The sequence below is a fragment of the Canis lupus genome, chromosome Y, assembly GCF_048164855.1.
Source record: "Canis lupus baileyi chromosome Y, mCanLup2.hap1, whole genome shotgun sequence".
Taxonomy (NCBI): domain Eukaryota; kingdom Metazoa; phylum Chordata; class Mammalia; order Carnivora; family Canidae; genus Canis; species Canis lupus.
The window spans coordinates 4,146,596-4,162,596 of NC_132877.1; the positions used below are offsets into that span (position 1 = coordinate 4,146,596).

General features: G+C 42.0%; 2 long non-coding RNA genes across 7 annotated transcripts in view; one reads left to right on the plus strand and one right to left on the minus strand.

Annotated features, from left to right (window-relative positions):
- The window catches only part of LOC140629089 (uncharacterized), a 391,707-nt gene extending 376,237 nt beyond the window's left edge, over nt 1-15,470 (minus strand). The window contains exons 1-3 of the long non-coding RNA XR_012026976.1: nt 14,183-15,470; nt 7,272-7,978; nt 5,666-5,813 (exon numbers count right to left, since the gene is read on the minus strand). This is a non-coding gene — a long non-coding RNA (uncharacterized lncRNA). The remainder of the gene's footprint in view (nt 1-5,665; nt 5,814-7,271; nt 7,979-14,182) is intronic.
- LOC140629087 (uncharacterized) overlaps nt 1-16,001 on the plus strand; it is a 50,866-nt gene that overhangs the window by 10,504 nt on the left and 24,361 nt on the right. For 2 of the 6 annotated variants that reach the window (XR_012026968.1, XR_012026972.1), the window contains exons 2-4: nt 970-1,163; nt 3,408-3,570; nt 11,681-11,907. The exons of 1 other annotated variant lie outside the window; for it this stretch is intronic. This is a non-coding gene — a long non-coding RNA (uncharacterized lncRNA). The remainder of the gene's footprint in view (nt 1-969; nt 1,164-3,407; nt 3,571-11,680; nt 11,908-16,001) is intronic. 3 more of the 6 variants (XR_012026969.1, XR_012026970.1, XR_012026971.1) reach the window with 3 other exon arrangements.

Sequence of the window (16,001 nt, forward strand, 5' to 3'; positions counted from 1 at the left end):
AACCCACAATACAAATGGCATTTAGAAATTTGTCTCCCTCACCAATCTCCATGGGAAATCCAGCCACCTAAAGAATTTTTTTGAATTTACTTTGTAGACTTTTATTAAAGATATCATAAGTGAGACAAAGGAGGACCGACTTCACACATTTCACAGCTTTTTATCCTCCAGATCTTTGTCACCTTGTATGCCTGTTAAAAATTTCCATCTCCTATTCTCCTCTCTTGTCTCTTTCCTCCTTTAATGATCTTCATCCCCCTCATTGAAGCCAGGCCACACGGCATTAAACCCATATGCCCTATCAAACTCCATGCTCCACAAAACCAAAGAGTGCTGCTCCCCTTTAAGTGGCTATTTAGAAATCATTTAGTTTCTCTTAGACACTGATGTGACAGTTCTATGTCAAATTAACCAGTCTAAGGGATGCTCAGATAGCTGATAAAATGTTGCTTCTTGGTGTGTCTTTGAGGATGTTTCTGCAAGAAATGAGCATTTGAATCAGTATCCTGAGTAAAGAAGATCCACATTCAGCAATGTGTGTGGGCCTCATCCAATCACTGGGGGTTTGAATGGAATGAAAAGGCAGAGGAAGGGCAAATTCTCTTTCTTCTTGACCTGCCATGTCCATCTTCTCCTGCCTTCAGATACTGGAGCTCTTGATTAGAGTGCTTTACTTGGCAGTAAATTGCTTTGTACAGCCTACAGCAAATCAGGAGTAATTTTCCTTTACTTAACACTTTTTATCTTGTTTTTTATTTTGGAAATATTTTGGATTTACAGAAAAGTTATAAAGATAGCATGGAGATTTCTCACACACTCTACCTAGCTTCTCCTAATGTTAACATATTACATGACCATGGCCTGCTTGCCCAAACTATGCAGCCAACTTGGGACACTACTATTAACTATATTTATAGACTTTATGAGGATTTCTCCAGTTTTTCCAAAAACGAGATTTCTCTGTTCCAGGATCGCATCCAGGATACTACACTGCATTTAGCCTCCTAGTCTCCTCTGCACCATGACAATTTCTGAGAATTTCCGTGCTTTTTATGACCTTGATGATTAGAGATTTTTTTAAGAATATCCTTCAACCTGGGTTTGTCTGATGCTTTCTAATGATTAAACTGCACATACGTGTTCTGGGAAAGAAGTCCTCAGAGGTGAGATGCCCTTCTCATCATGTCCTATCAGAAGTCCATGATTTCCATATGACTCATCACTAATGATGTTAACCAGGGTCACTTGGTAAAGACAGCATCTGTTGAGTTTCTCTACTGTTCATCATTTCTTGTGTTGTGTGACCAGGGGATTTTTTTTTTTTTTAAGTATCAATTTCCAGAATATCTAAAGATTTATTTATTTATTTATTTATTTATTTATTCCTTTTCTCTGTTTTCAATTTATTTCTAATTCAATTTCATCTTTGTTGTTTTCTTCCAGAAGAAAAAAAAAAATCTTACATACCATATCTCTCATAGAACTCTCCTGCTTAAACCTGCAGGCTATTCTTGGTTGGGATAAAAGGAAACCCATATTTTGAGCATCTCCACGGTGTGAGGGAAAGTAATAAATATTTTATATATATTTCCTACTTACATTTCACAAGAGTTCTCTAAATTAAATATTAACAGACTGTTTTTTCAAATGAAGAAGCTAATTTTCCCAAGGCCATAGTTAAAGGCAGTAAGTAATAAAACAGGTATAAGAGAACCCAGATTCTTTACCCAGAGGTTCAAGATCACCCACAAACTTTTCAAATTTGACTTTGTCACTCTACTACATGGGTCCAATCCCACCCATCCCCCAACAAAGAAAGGTCTATGCCCTGTACTATAAGCATTTCCTAAACATCAGTGCCTGGGACGTTCACTCCTGCAGCCGACTCTCCAAATGACTTTGCCAAATATCATTCATCCTCCAAGCTAAAGCCCACCTCCTCCAGGAAGCTCCCACTGACTATGATGCCCACAATGACATCTTCTCTGTTGTACTGAGTGTGCTGTTCCTAGCATTCACTAGCACCACATGGCGGTCTTTACTCCCCTTCATCCAGCCTTTTAAAGAGTTACCCATCCATGCACCATGCCATGGAGAGGAAATAAGTTCCAGCCCTGAATAACAGTCCTTATGCTAGGAAACTCCCAGGAATGGTCTCTGGCTTCTTGGCTGGACCCATGCATTATATCCTGCTCACCACATCTCACCTCCTGACTTTGACCCCATCCTGTGGCCTCCTGTTCCATTTGACTACAAGCCCATGCAGAAGTTAGCCAACCACCAAGGCAGAGGGAGCAGTCCTCAAGATGGTTATCACTTCTGATGCTAATAGCAAGCTCTGGGAGGTTTCCCCAGACCACCTTCAGGTTCAGTAATTCTATAGAAGGACTCACAGATAGCACAGAAAGTTGTTTTCCTCACAGTTATGGTTTACCACAGGGAAAGGGTACACATGGAAATCAGCAAAGGGAGAAGGCAGGTAGAGATGCAAAGGGAAAACTGCAAATGCAGAGCTTCCAGGTATCCTCTCCCTGAAGACACATGGGCAGTATTACATTCCCAGCACTGATGTGTGACTACACACAGGGGTATTGCCAAGTAGGAATGCTTGCCTGAGACTTGGTGTCCAGAGTTTTTATGGGGGCTCCATCATGTAAAAACAATAGGCTAACCATGTGGCTGACCTTAGTCTCCAGCCACTCAGGAAGACAAGCTGATACTGTATACCCCAAAGCCTCTACCCTCTGTCATTCCATTAGGTTTTCTAGCATGGTCAGCACCCCTACCCTAAATCACAGTGTTACACAACCAAGTGACCCAGAGCCCCAGGGGTAAAAAAAAGATACCCTTCTCAGGCAGGACATTCCAAGGGCTCAGGAGTCACTTCCAGAAGCTAATGGGCAAAGACCAGATCCCTTTTTTTGAATAAGATTAAATTCTAGACTACACAGCTGGGTATCTCTTACTGTCTTGGAGATCTTCATCCTCTTTTTTGACACTTAGCTCTGTGTATATGTCTTTTTTTAAAAAAAGATTTTATTTATTTATTCATGAGAGACACACAGAGAGAGAGAGGCAGAGACACAGGCAGAAGGAGAAGCAGGCTCCATGCAGGGAGCCGGATGTGGGACTCGATCCCAGGTCTCCAGGATCACGCCCTGGCCTGAAGGAGGCGCTAAACCGCTGAGCCACCAGGGCTGCCCTCTGTGTATATTTCTTACCGCCAGAACACGTGTGTATTCAGACATTTACAATGATGCTTCCATGGTGGTAGGATCACAGTTGACTTTTTTGTTTCTCATTAATACTTTTCTACTATGGCCATATATCCTACAAAAATGATGGGAAAACAGATTTTAATGAGGTTTTTTTTTTTTTTTTTTTTTTTTTACATGTTGCCTCTCCAGCTTTGTGACCTATGAACTATAAGATTTGCCCACTCAGTAAGTCATTGATATAAAATAATATTTGGAGGATTATACGCTCTTTTCTCTACTCTGAATTTTGTGAAAAATCACTAAAAAGGATACGTTAAGAATAATGGAAATTCCCCTTGCTAATTAGAAGTAGGTATGTTTTAAAGTATAATAACCTAAGCACACACCTAACCAGCATCGGCATACACAAGGGATATGTAGATGTAAACACAACTGTATGTAGATGTTGATATGGGGAAGTGTGTGGATTGTGTCATTCAGGAATATGTAAGATGCTTCAGCCAGTATGATCATGGGAATACACTCTTACTTGTCTTTTGCAAATCTCCTCTGCCCAATCAATGGTGCTATTTCTTGCTATACCATGCACTGTCAATGGAGACAACAGAACCCCTAAGGGACAAAGATCGAATCTTGGGGAGCAAGAAATCTTAGTGTTCCTATGTATAAAGCACAAATATTCACGCAGTACATAATAGATGTACAATGCAACTATGGTGTTAAACTTTCATGGCAGGGAAATCATACAATTAGAAAAGAAAATCCCCCCCTTCAAAAAAACAAAAGCAACTCCTCTGTGAAGCCTTATCTTTCTCAACCTTAACTGTGAACTCCTTACTTTGATACTAGCATTTCTCGAATTTACTTCAGCCATAACCACAATATCGAGCGGAGGTTATGGTGTCTCCCCTTCACGTGTGAAGCTCACTGAAGCTCCCTTGTCATTATCTCTATATTTGCAAGAAACCAGCACTGTCTCTAGCACATGGGAAGTGCTAAGTAATCGTTTCATGAATAAACAAACCAGCTAAGAACCAAGGCTTAACCATCAAAATAACTCACAAGTATTGAACATTGACAAGGGGCCAAGAGTGATTCTGTGAATCTCCTAAATCTTCACAGCAACCCTATGAAGGAGACGCTGTGGTTCCCATTCTCATTTTATAAACGAGAAAAGTGACACACGGGATTTACATCAAGTTTCCAAGTCAATTCAGTTAGTGAGTGGAAGACGCAAGGACAGATGCAGGAGCCTAAACATTGCTCCACTTCTCTGTATCAACACATCATCATTATTCCTGAGAGCAATCCAGCACTTGGAAGAAGTATTCTTTATGCTAAGAAAGAATAAACATACCCTTCATAAATAATACAAAAACAAGCAACAAGCTTCTACAGAGTGGAAAGCTACTGCCAAGGAGCCTGGAGTATGCTGGCAATTAATAAAACATTTTTAAATGTACTCTAATTCGAATACAATAAGGAAAATCAATTAATGATTCTGAAAGAGAGGGCAAGTAGAAACAATTATTATAATTTCACACGTATTGAGAACCCATAACACTCCCACTGTCGAGCTCACAAAATCCATTCCCTATCCTATGAGGTGTAGTTTTAACCACTGGTAGAGATGTTAGATTACATTTTGTTGGACCAGTGTTTTGATTTGGTAGGGTGTGACTCTGAGAAATCTTTTTTTAAATCAAATAAAATAACACACATGTTCTCACTAATTCCATATAATGTGCTTGATGACAATGCCATACCCCTATGTATGATTCAACCAGAGCATTCACACACAATAAATTCCAGGCATGCACAACGGATGGTATTAATGTCTCATAAGTGTGTCTAGTTTTCAATAAAATCTCTGCTATAAAATAGAAGACAATTCCAGAAGGTCCTGTGTTTAGATTAGATTCTATTATTTCTGACACATGATCTCTTCTTCGACATAACATAGTCACTTTGGAAAATTCTTATTTTGTTAAATGTGTCCCTGAGCAAATGTCTAAATAATTACAGTCCCTCAAAACTGAAAACTTTAATGCCATGAAATTCAACTAGTGGGAAAATTTCTTTCAATCGTTCCATGTCTGTTGCAAAGGATTGTTTTGGTTTTAGATTTAATGTTTCTCAGTTTTATACAAAGCCAATATTCAGAGTTTTGAAAATCAGCTTTATATGGTGATCATTGGTCTCCTTCCACATTTTCTAAAAACTACAAGCCTAATCCCACTCTGTGTGAATAAATCTAGAGCTTCAGCTATGACCAATAAACCATGATTTCTCACATCAATGGGAATTCTAACAATAGATGTCTGCGCTACAATTTATAGCTCCAGAGCTTTTTACATGTGTGGTTTAATTTATTCTCACAAGAACAGAAGATATTGGCACTGCTATCATCTCTGTCAGATGAGATTCTGGGGAGAAATATCACTTACCAGAGGTAGCGCTTCAGAGGAGAGCTTGTGCTGCGGTACGGTGGAAGCCTCTGGTCCACACGGTCATTCAGGGATCCAAGCTGTCACGCTTCTACCATCTTCAGCCCTCCTCTCGCAGCATCCCTCTGGGCATCAGCGCTGCAGTCAGCTGGAAAGAAGTGCAAGGGTGGGGGGGTGGGAGGAGGGATATCCTGTGACAGAGTTCCATAGTTATGCCTAGCACATTCACTTCTGCTTGGGAGGACCTGGGCACCTGGGCGCACCTAATGATGAGAAAGACTGGAAATGGGCATGCCTGGGCATATGGAAGAAGGGGTGAGCAAATGGTCTCTCCACAGCTAACAAAGAGCCCAAATGGGACTGAGCCAAGTTCTTCTGACCCAAATCCTGTGTCTCTCTCTAACCATCACTTCCTGAATGCATGGACTTAAAGTATCATTGGATCAAATGGACTGCTTCCTTGTTGCAAACATTTTTTGCCAGGGGATACAGCCATCAGTGTATCCAGGCCAACCCCCTACCCTCCAACATTTTCCTCCAGGAGGAAATGGGCTTTTTTAATCTCTTGAGAAAACGATTGCTTTGTTCCAAAGGGTCAAGGAAGAGGCCTCCAGCACTGCTTCCCGGAAACTGCAGCGCGCCTGAGGATTTCCTCAGCAACACAGCCAAGACCAGTCGTAGTAACATAACAGCGGCATCGGGGACATCTCATGAAATGGGAATCCTCAAGACATTCCCTCTGCACATGCCAAGCTTGCTTCTTTCTATGCTGAGTGCATGGAGCCTGAGCAGCCAGGGCACGGACCATTAGTACTGGTGTTCCCATCAAGATTCATCCGAAGGACCGACCCAGGACAATGGTGAACTCTACCTGAACCTTGGGATCCTGCAAAAGGGGGAAGGCTAAGCAGTTACCCCACTGCCTCTGTTCTGGAAAGCTGCAGACTGCAAAGAACCACCCTTCCTCACGTGGGTTAGATAAGGCTCATGGAGGCCCGCTGGTTTACCTAGGAGAAGGTCAGACACCACCCCCCCTCCAGATTCCCATTCTTGGCCTTGTGAACGATACAATGGACAGCTCATCCCCACTGATCCACCGGAACAAAATGCCTGTTGACCAAACTTTGCCTCAGCTGTTCTCCTTCGCTCAAAGGCCCTGGAGTTTTTTACTGAGCTAGTTTTTGTTTGGCAGCCTCAGCCTGAGCAAGGACAGCCCCTCCATATAGAACAGGCTGGCTCAGGGGAAAACAAGCGCTGGTAAACCACTACCATTGGGTTATGCCACCTTTCATCCCACTTCCCCATGCCTGGTTCCTTCTAGACTTATAGGTCATGACTGTCAGGATTGGTTCTCTCCATAAAAAGACAATCCTCTTTTGCCTAACTGTTCTTGCTGATCTTATAGACAGAGCATCCTCCCAAACTCCAGAGATCCCATGCCCCTAGTAGCTTTCCCCCCTTGCAGAAATCTTTTGGAATACAACTCTCTTAAGTCTGGATTTGGTTTCTGTTGGTATTTGTTTTGTGTTTTGACACCCAAACCCACACGAGGCCCTCAGGATTAAACTGACAAGTGGATCCTCCCAGCACCATCATTAGTTCCTACCCTGGGCTACTTTCCTCAGTGCTGATGGAATGGAATCATCAATACGTCTCCTTGCTTCATCCGTGGAGCTCCTCTATCCTCTGTTTTCTTGTAACAAGTTGAATTACCGCTGATAATCAGATTCTCAAGACATAGCAATCCATGCAGAAGATGTTTGATTTGGAACTCTTGGAAGAAGGTAAAAGGACTTTTTTGATGATGCAACTGACGGCCTACTCTGATGAGAACTGTGACTTACTGCAACACAGTGGGTTACAAAGGATACACCTTATGTTCCCACATGCCCGCTGGGCAATGCTTGAGCGACGTGTAAAGGGGGCCATGGCCCATCGAGGCTGGTAGGGATCTTCTCTTGGTACTTTCTTCTCTTTCCCCAGCTAATGTGTGCGCAGAACTCTTCCTTTTTATGGAGTTAGTTTCTGATTGGCATTTTCTTGAAATCCTGAGTGTTTATTAACACATTTCTAGCCAGGTATTCCCACCGCACAGGGACAAGGAGGATGGCCATAAGTTCTTTGTACTATGTGCACTAATGTTCCTCCAGGGTAGTCATTTGGGTTCTTGGTTTTAATCCCTTCCTGTCCTATGTTCTAAGGAAAAACAGGCTTGACAACCATCACTTCAGTCTCCTGAAAATTTGACTCTATGAGAAGGAGGAACTGAATGTTTGGAGACTCTTTGCTAGGTTCTTCATCTGCCCCATTTTCCTACAAAAAAAAACACAACTGTTCTAACCGCACAGAAATAAGTGGTTGATATTAGCGTGCCTCTTCTGGTACTTTATCAAGAACTGTATTCTAGGAAGTGAATGGTGGACCTACATCTAGATTATAGGCACTTTCTGGGCTTTATTTACAGAGTGTTTTAGACAAAGTCTTTTGCATAATACAAACAGCAAGTGATTATTCTCAAATGACCATAATACTCCTAGTCAAAAGCTCTTTCAATTGAAATGACATTAGCATACATCTTATTTTCTGGAAAATATATTGGAAACTGCAGGAGGAAGGTCCATTCTCTGTGCATTTGGGAGAACAAAACTATTGAATAAAGAGGAAAACCAAGTCGTTACTGAGGCCTGATTCTCTACTTTGAGGAAGTTCAATAACTCAGTCCAAGAAGTGGGTCTTGGGCTCCTTTGTGTTTGGAATGAGGCACTGATCAGGCAGGCAGGGATAAAACATTGAATAACATATGGTCCCTTCTCCCAAGACATTTATAATCTAGTCTTATGAATATTTCAGTCAAGAATCTCCAATTGTCATGCGAAAGGATGACACATTTCTAAGCTTGGGTTTATTTGTTTTTCCCCCCCTCCTAATACCATCCAAATTTGGCGCCTTCACCAACAAAATGATGATGTCCACTTGAACCCAGACAATAGTCCACAGAACCAAAAGCTAAATAACTTTGTCCTCTGTGTGATATCTGCTTGATTATTTTAAAAAACAGAAGTCGATGGCTATTTTTGCACTAAATAGTCACAATCCAAGGCTCTCTTCTTTGATTTAAGGCTCTTTGGGGTCACTGAAGTGTCATTTGGAAAATTGCTTCCTGATGCATAATATTATGGTAATGATCCCCTAAAGCCTGGCATAAAGGCTCTGCCATGAGAGCTAACAATTTATTTTCTTCCAAGTATTGTTTTAAAACAAGAGGCAGCTGGGGGTCAAGAGAGAGGCTCCGGGTTATAACAGGCTTAATGCGACCCTTGGAATTTTTTTTACACACTTGAGAGGAGAAAGATTGTTCATAAATACTCATTTACAGAAACAGTTCAAGAGACAGAAAAGATACATTTCTCTCACATCTGAGCACATGATTATAACCTAATAACAATAGAAGCAAGGGGAAGAGAGGAAGATGCTAGGATTTGGGGGGTAAGGCTAGAAGCCGGGAGACCTAGATTTAAATCCCAAGCTTGCCTCTCATTGATGATATCCATTTGGTTTACAAATCAAGGTTTTTTGAGTTCAGTCACCTCGGATAAAGCAGAACTACTCGCCTCAAAGACAGTGGTGAAGTTCAAATACTATACTGTGAGCAAAAGCTAAGAACAAACACATAGGGTATGCACATAGACTAGTCTGTGTATAGTTTACCTACACAGTATGAACTCAATAACTTTCCTGATCATTGCTACTATTATTGTTATACAGGAGTTATACACAAAATAATTACATCCACAGGGCCAGCTACCACACTCTGCTTCATATTTGAGACAGGTGGTGCGACGTAAATATATTTTGACTAGGCTACAGTGCCCAGTTTTCAGCTAAACGTTAGCCTAGATGTTGCTCTGAAGTTATGTTTTAGATGTGATTACATTTAAGTCAACAGACTTGAAGAAAAGGAGATTTCCTCCATAATGCTGATGGATGGGGAGTGGATGGGGCCTGGAGGTGGGTCTTATTTAATCATTTGAGGGGCTTAGGAGCAAAGACTGAAGTTTCCCAAAGAAGAAGCAATTCTGTCTCAAGACTGCAACTCAGAATCCCTGCTGAATTTCCAGCCTTCTGGTCTGCCCTGCAGATTTTGGGCTTGCCAGCCCCTACAATCATATGAGCCAATTCCTTAAAATAATTTGAGAGAGAGAACTAGACAGACAGATAGAAATAAAAATATAGCTCTATAGAGACAGAGCCACATCTCTCTAGATAGATGATAGTTAAATAGGTAGATCCAATGGAATTATATTGAGATAGAGATATATTGGATACACCTATGCATCTGCCTGTCTTTCTATCAAGACAGATCTATCCCTGGCTCTCTCTCTAGCTAGATAGATCTATGGATGGATAGGTATTATATACCTATATCTATATAGCTATATCTATACCTATGGATATCCTATTTGTTCTGTTTCTCTAGAGAACCCGATCAATTCAGGTGGGGAGAACTGCGGTAAATAGGCAATCTGAATGCTCTGTGATGGGTCTCACCACAGTATGAGGTGCTATAAGAATGCTTTGCGTGAGGGCCACTTAATGATGTCTTTGAAGGACCGGACGAAGCTGCCTAAAATGTGGGCTGAAAATGGATAGATACAAGGGGAGGATTAGCTAGAGGTTTAAGAAGATAAAGGAGACATGGGATGTCTGAGGCCATGAAAGACAAGCGGGAAAGCTTGCCCAAGGGGAGGAAGATTCATCTGATGGGAATGCTATATGCTATAGTGTAAATCACAGAGAGGAATGTGCACAGTGGGGAGTTCAGGCGGGTGTTAGTACGGCAAGAAGATAAATGCAGGGCATGCCTCTGGAGGTGGTGGGAGAGGAAGGAAGGAGCAGATGCTGAAGGGAGAAGACCAAGTATTCGATAAGTGCTACTCCCCTGAACCTCTCAGGGTACAGATGGATGGCTGTCCGTGGGAGAGCACTGCAGGGCAGTGGCGGCCCCAGGGAAGATCCAGGCAGTGGGAGAAAGGTTGAAAAAGTGGAAGTGTTTGTTCATTGTAGAACAGATGTCCCAGAAGGAGAAGAGCAGTGAGAGGCTCTGGGCCAAGAGCCTGGGGGCTGAGGACCCAGAGTTCAGGAGATGTAGTTGTGATGACCATACAAGCAGACTTCATCTCCTGGGCGGGGGCGTGGGAAGTCCTAGTCCACAGTGTCGGTGGAATCACCCAGGGAGCTTTTACAAATACCACTGCCAGGGGGCCACCCCAGAAATGCTAGTGCTAAGGTAGGATGCAGGTTCAAGGTGAGAATGTCACGAAAACTCTGCCCATGTCATGCTGATGTGCAGTCAAGGGTACAGTCAAGGGTAAGAACCATCCCAGTCCAATTGCAGGCCAGGAGAACTTTACTCCCCAGGACTCTCACACTTACAGAGAGCACCTGCTTCCCCTGGCTTGAGGGGACTCCAGGTGCTTGGGAAGATGTTTCCCTTGGCCTGAGATCATTGCAATTATGAGTGTGTTCCAACGTCCGTGCATGAATAAACTCTGCTTTCTAGACGGGGGCCTCTGAGATATGGGTTGCTTTACACAGAGCCAAGAAAAAGCTCTAGTTTCAGGATAAGTGGCATGAAAACTCTCAGAAATAGGGTCCTTATTCTGAGTCTCCCGGGAAAATCAGATTATAGAATTCTCACTTTATACTTGAAAAAGCTGCAGCCTCCGGTATTTGGGGTATTCCAGACTTTCTGGAAGGGATCATTCATAGTCCATGAGGTAGCCATTATACACTCAGTTTTTAAAGATGAGGGTTGAATAGAGAGGAAAGCAAATCGTCCCTGGGTTATCCATCTAGTAGGTCGAAGAGTACATTAGTTATGTATTGCTAAAGGGATCAGCGGGGGCTATCCAAGTCTGTCCCCACAAAAAGCCAAGACCCGAGTTCTTATTTAACTCCAAAATCAAGGATATGGACATTGATTCAATAATCCCTTCTGAAATGTGGTTTTTCTAGGAGACCAAAAAAGAGAGAAGCTTCTCTAGAGAGAAGCATGATACTGATACTGATACTGGAAGCATGAGTTTTACCTGGATGTCCCATGTGGTTGGACTGACTGGTGGCAGTGTGTGAAGAAATCTTACCATGAAGACCCTCACACATTTGAGGGGAACTGACTACTCTGTGCCTTGAGCAACAGAACTCCAGATCTGGGACATGGCTTGGCATTTGGAGGGAGGCAGGTATGAATCTCGTGACCGTAGCTTAGAGTCTATGAGCTTTAGACCTATATGGTGATGCCAACCCATCCTCTGTGGAAAGTGGTTTGATTTACCCATCCACCCATGAGGCTGGGGTTGCCTGGCTTAATATGGGGCTCTCTCTAAGGTGTGGAGGGTAAACAGTGATCAGATTCCATTTCTTCTGTGTCTTGTATGTCCAATAGACTATCCTTCATCACCACCAAAATCTTGCTCACACATCAGCACTGGCCAGTGTAGTTGACTCACTTCTAGGATTTACTGACCAGCAACGCTCCAAATATACTGACTGTCTTTCTTAAACAACAGAGAGCTTTGTCCCGAAAACCTCTGTGAGGAGAAGGCTGTGTAGTCCTTGTGAGCAGGGCGGGTGTGAATGGCTCCAAAAGTATGCAAAGGGTGAGATACACGATCATAAACCTTGCTGCTCACATAAATTTCCCCTAAAGACTTTTGCTCCTAAAACGGGCATAGGCACAGCACCTTACTGTCTGCAGACAGCAGGACAGCCTGGTGATCCATTCCGAGCCCACACGGGTCATTGTCCCTTGGCAGGTGTATCAAGATTCTCTTTTAGTGAGCAACCAAGTGGGTGTGAAGAAATGTCCCCACGGGAGGACCATGCTAGGAATAATGGCAGATCTCACCTGTTCTCTGAAACTGATCTCTCTGCAGAACCTAATTAGTCTGTAAACCATACTACCACTCACTATGGGGCACAATCTACTGTATCTGAGGTCACTGGAGGTGTAATCATGCTTCTAAACACAGAGTACTTTCCTCTGTCTTAGCAAATCTGAATGAAAAAAATACAAGTTTTCTTCTAAAGACCTGTAGTTCTTAGCAATAGATTTTTGACTTCACACGATATAGCAAAAGAGCTGCCATTCATGAATCATTTAGCAGATTTTGTAAAATCACACCATTTTGGAAGGTATGCCATTATTTAAAACTAGAAGTTTTAATTACTCTGTGTCATGTAATATTGTAGAATGCATGAAGCTATGTGCAAAGGGACTCTTGAAATATGTATTTCCTTTTGGCAGAAAAAAAATAACTTTAGGGACTCTTATTGATGGGAACAGGGCCAGTACACGGATGGACACTGGGTTCCAGCAAACTTCAGGATAGAAAGAATGTACCTGGGGTGGGATATGATGGCATGCAGAATAGGCTGGACTTCTATTTGGACATATCTGTGGGAACTCTCGGCAATCATCTTCTAAAATGAAATTTCCCAAGAGAATAACTATTCATCTTTTTTTTTTAAAAAAGATTTTATTTGTTCATTTGTGAGAGACACAGAGAGAGGCAGAGACACAGGCAGAGGGAGAGGCAGGCTCTCTGTCAGGAGCCTGATGCGGGACTCGATCCCAGGACCCCAGGATCATGACCTGAGCCAAAGGCAGACGCTCCACCACTGAGCCACTCAGGCATCCACTATTCATCTTTTTAAATAAAGGAATAACCAGTGCTCCCCATGTGGCTCCAAACTCAAGGTTTTCAGGATCTAATTCAGACACTAACTTAACAAGCCAAACTTTCATCCATAAAGTTAGACTATAGAAAAGAGAGAAAAACTTTTAGGATGAATGAGATCAATAGATATCAGAGAAATTCCTAGATTTGGCCCCTACAAGGGTCAAGATCATACCACTGACTAGATGGTTGTCCAAGTTAATGACATGGGCTGATGGATACATTTTCATAGGTCAATGGTGTCCCTGAAGTGGTGCACAGCAGCTCCTGATATAATTCTGGGCATGAATATACTCAAGGAGACTTGAGAATAGCCCTTTTGAAGTAAGGTTAAACATCATTCTCTCAGCTACTTCCTTAGAGAATTCTGAATGCAGGTCCCATTAAAAGAACAATATAGCAACAAAGGGCATCCTACTACTGTATTTAGAGATTGCAACCCACCTTATATCCCTTGGATGAAAATTAGAGCTTCTCATGTACCTACCATTCTAGGAGCCAAAATATCAAGGTTAAAACCCTCCCCTCTGATTTTCTGAGCATGGAATACAAACAAAATAACTAGTGACTCCAAAGGCATTTCAAACATTAGCTCACATGGAGTCATGCAAAACAGGGAAGATTCTGTTTGTAAATTCCAATCACTACTTAGAAAGACATTAAGGATTCATATCCTAGGCAACAGAAATGTGTTCTGTAAAAGAAATCTTCCCACATGCTTTTCTATATTTGCATTGGGAAGTTAAGCTTGCATTTAAACAAATGAGGAGTTTCTTACCTCTCTACCCAGTGGTCCTTCAGCAAACCAGCTTTCTGTTCTCCAAGTCGCTCCACGAATGTGCAGAAAGAACTGGATCCCATTGTGGGGACTACAGGAGGCCCCTCATCTAAGACAGGAAAAACTATGATATCAAGACTACTAGATGTAGATACAAAGGTATTAGTTGCCATTAGCTTACAGGAGAGAGCTTTTTGCAAGACATCCTTGTCCCACAAATAAGAAACTGGCTTCAGTGACGGAGAATCAACAGTCCCCATGGCATTTGCTCCCCATAATAAAGACCATTTCTATGTTGACACACATCTCTTCTGGTTTGAAGAATAGTCAATGGAATAAATTTAAGACATCAGACTGTGTTTATTGCAGTCACTGGATAAATTATTATTTTCTTCTATTGTACTTTGAATTTACGATTTTGGACCCTTCCATCGTTAAGCCAAGGGATATAAACCTAGTTGCAAACTTTCAGGAACACCAGAGCCAGAACATCCCAGGGATTGCTACCTGAGACCTTTGCTTGAGGCTTTCCATTGATGCTGCTCCAGTGATTTGATAGACAGAAGGCAAGGAGGAAGAGTCTCTACCAACTGATGCTAAAATGCTGAGGCTCCTATCCTTTCAGACCATGAAAACCTCCACCATGGCAAAGGAAGTCAACACAATGAAAAAAAAGCATGGGATCCATAGTGAGAATATGAATGTGAGCACCCTACTATTGCAATAGGGTGACCATGCATTTGGTAGGGAGATGTCAAGGTACTTCTGGGAACCTGTTTGGATGCCAGGACCTCGTAACCTCCCTTTCTACAAAATGCATCCTTTACGTGGTCCAGCCCCATACCCCTGGACACTGACGTTTGGGGGCCAGAGTTGCAGGCTGTCATGAAGTGGTGCTTCCCTGGTGAGTCCTCATGCAGCAAGTGGCAAGTCAACAGTGCTTCAAGGACATGCAGCATTCATTCAATGGGTTGATGGCCATGGGTTCAAGAAACTTTCAGTTTCCTGAAATTCCCTATAACTTCCATTTATCTTCTTTTCTCGAACCCAACTCTGCAGAATACACTGTAGCCCTCTGTATATCATAAGATGCGACATCCTGGAGGCCTTTCGGTGCTTCAGTGATCTCTTTGATGGAGGCCAAGATAGTTTTTATGTTGAATTCCCTCTTCAGTGGGTAATACCATGTAAAGTTCTAAAAGAAGAGAGAGAAGAACATGAATTCAAAAATAGAAACATGGATTTTTTTTCCTTGTGTCATTAACATTTGAGAATTTTTAAAAGTAGCCAGTAGTTTAAGTCTTAATTGATTTTTAATGGATTTGTACCATTGTCGAGATTTAAATCACCACTAGGGGATGAAAAAGCAGCAATAATTGACTCAATTTAGGTCAGATGTTGGTAATAATGTTTAAAAAAAGGTTACATAAAAAAAATGAATGACAGTGATCCTCTCAGACTAAAAACAACTAATAACAACAACAAAAGAAAAAAACAAAGAAGATATAACAAAATGAATAAAGAAAAAAAAAGCCTGTCAAGAATGAATTCTGGGCCATCTTAGCTAAGGCATCTTTTCATAGATTGGGATGACCAGTCTTAACTTTCACCATAAGCAAAAAGGTAGGACTCCTGATAGAGCAGAAAATGTTAAGTATACTCCACAATCTACGTTTCCTGTGTCTTGATAAAACTGCATCCACTTTCCATGACCAAGTCCATTCACTGACCTCACGACCTCTGAACTTTAGATGTCCAAGCTTGGACCTCAAAACAACTGCTAAATAGGATTGGTTGTTAAAGATCTGGAGAAGCTCAA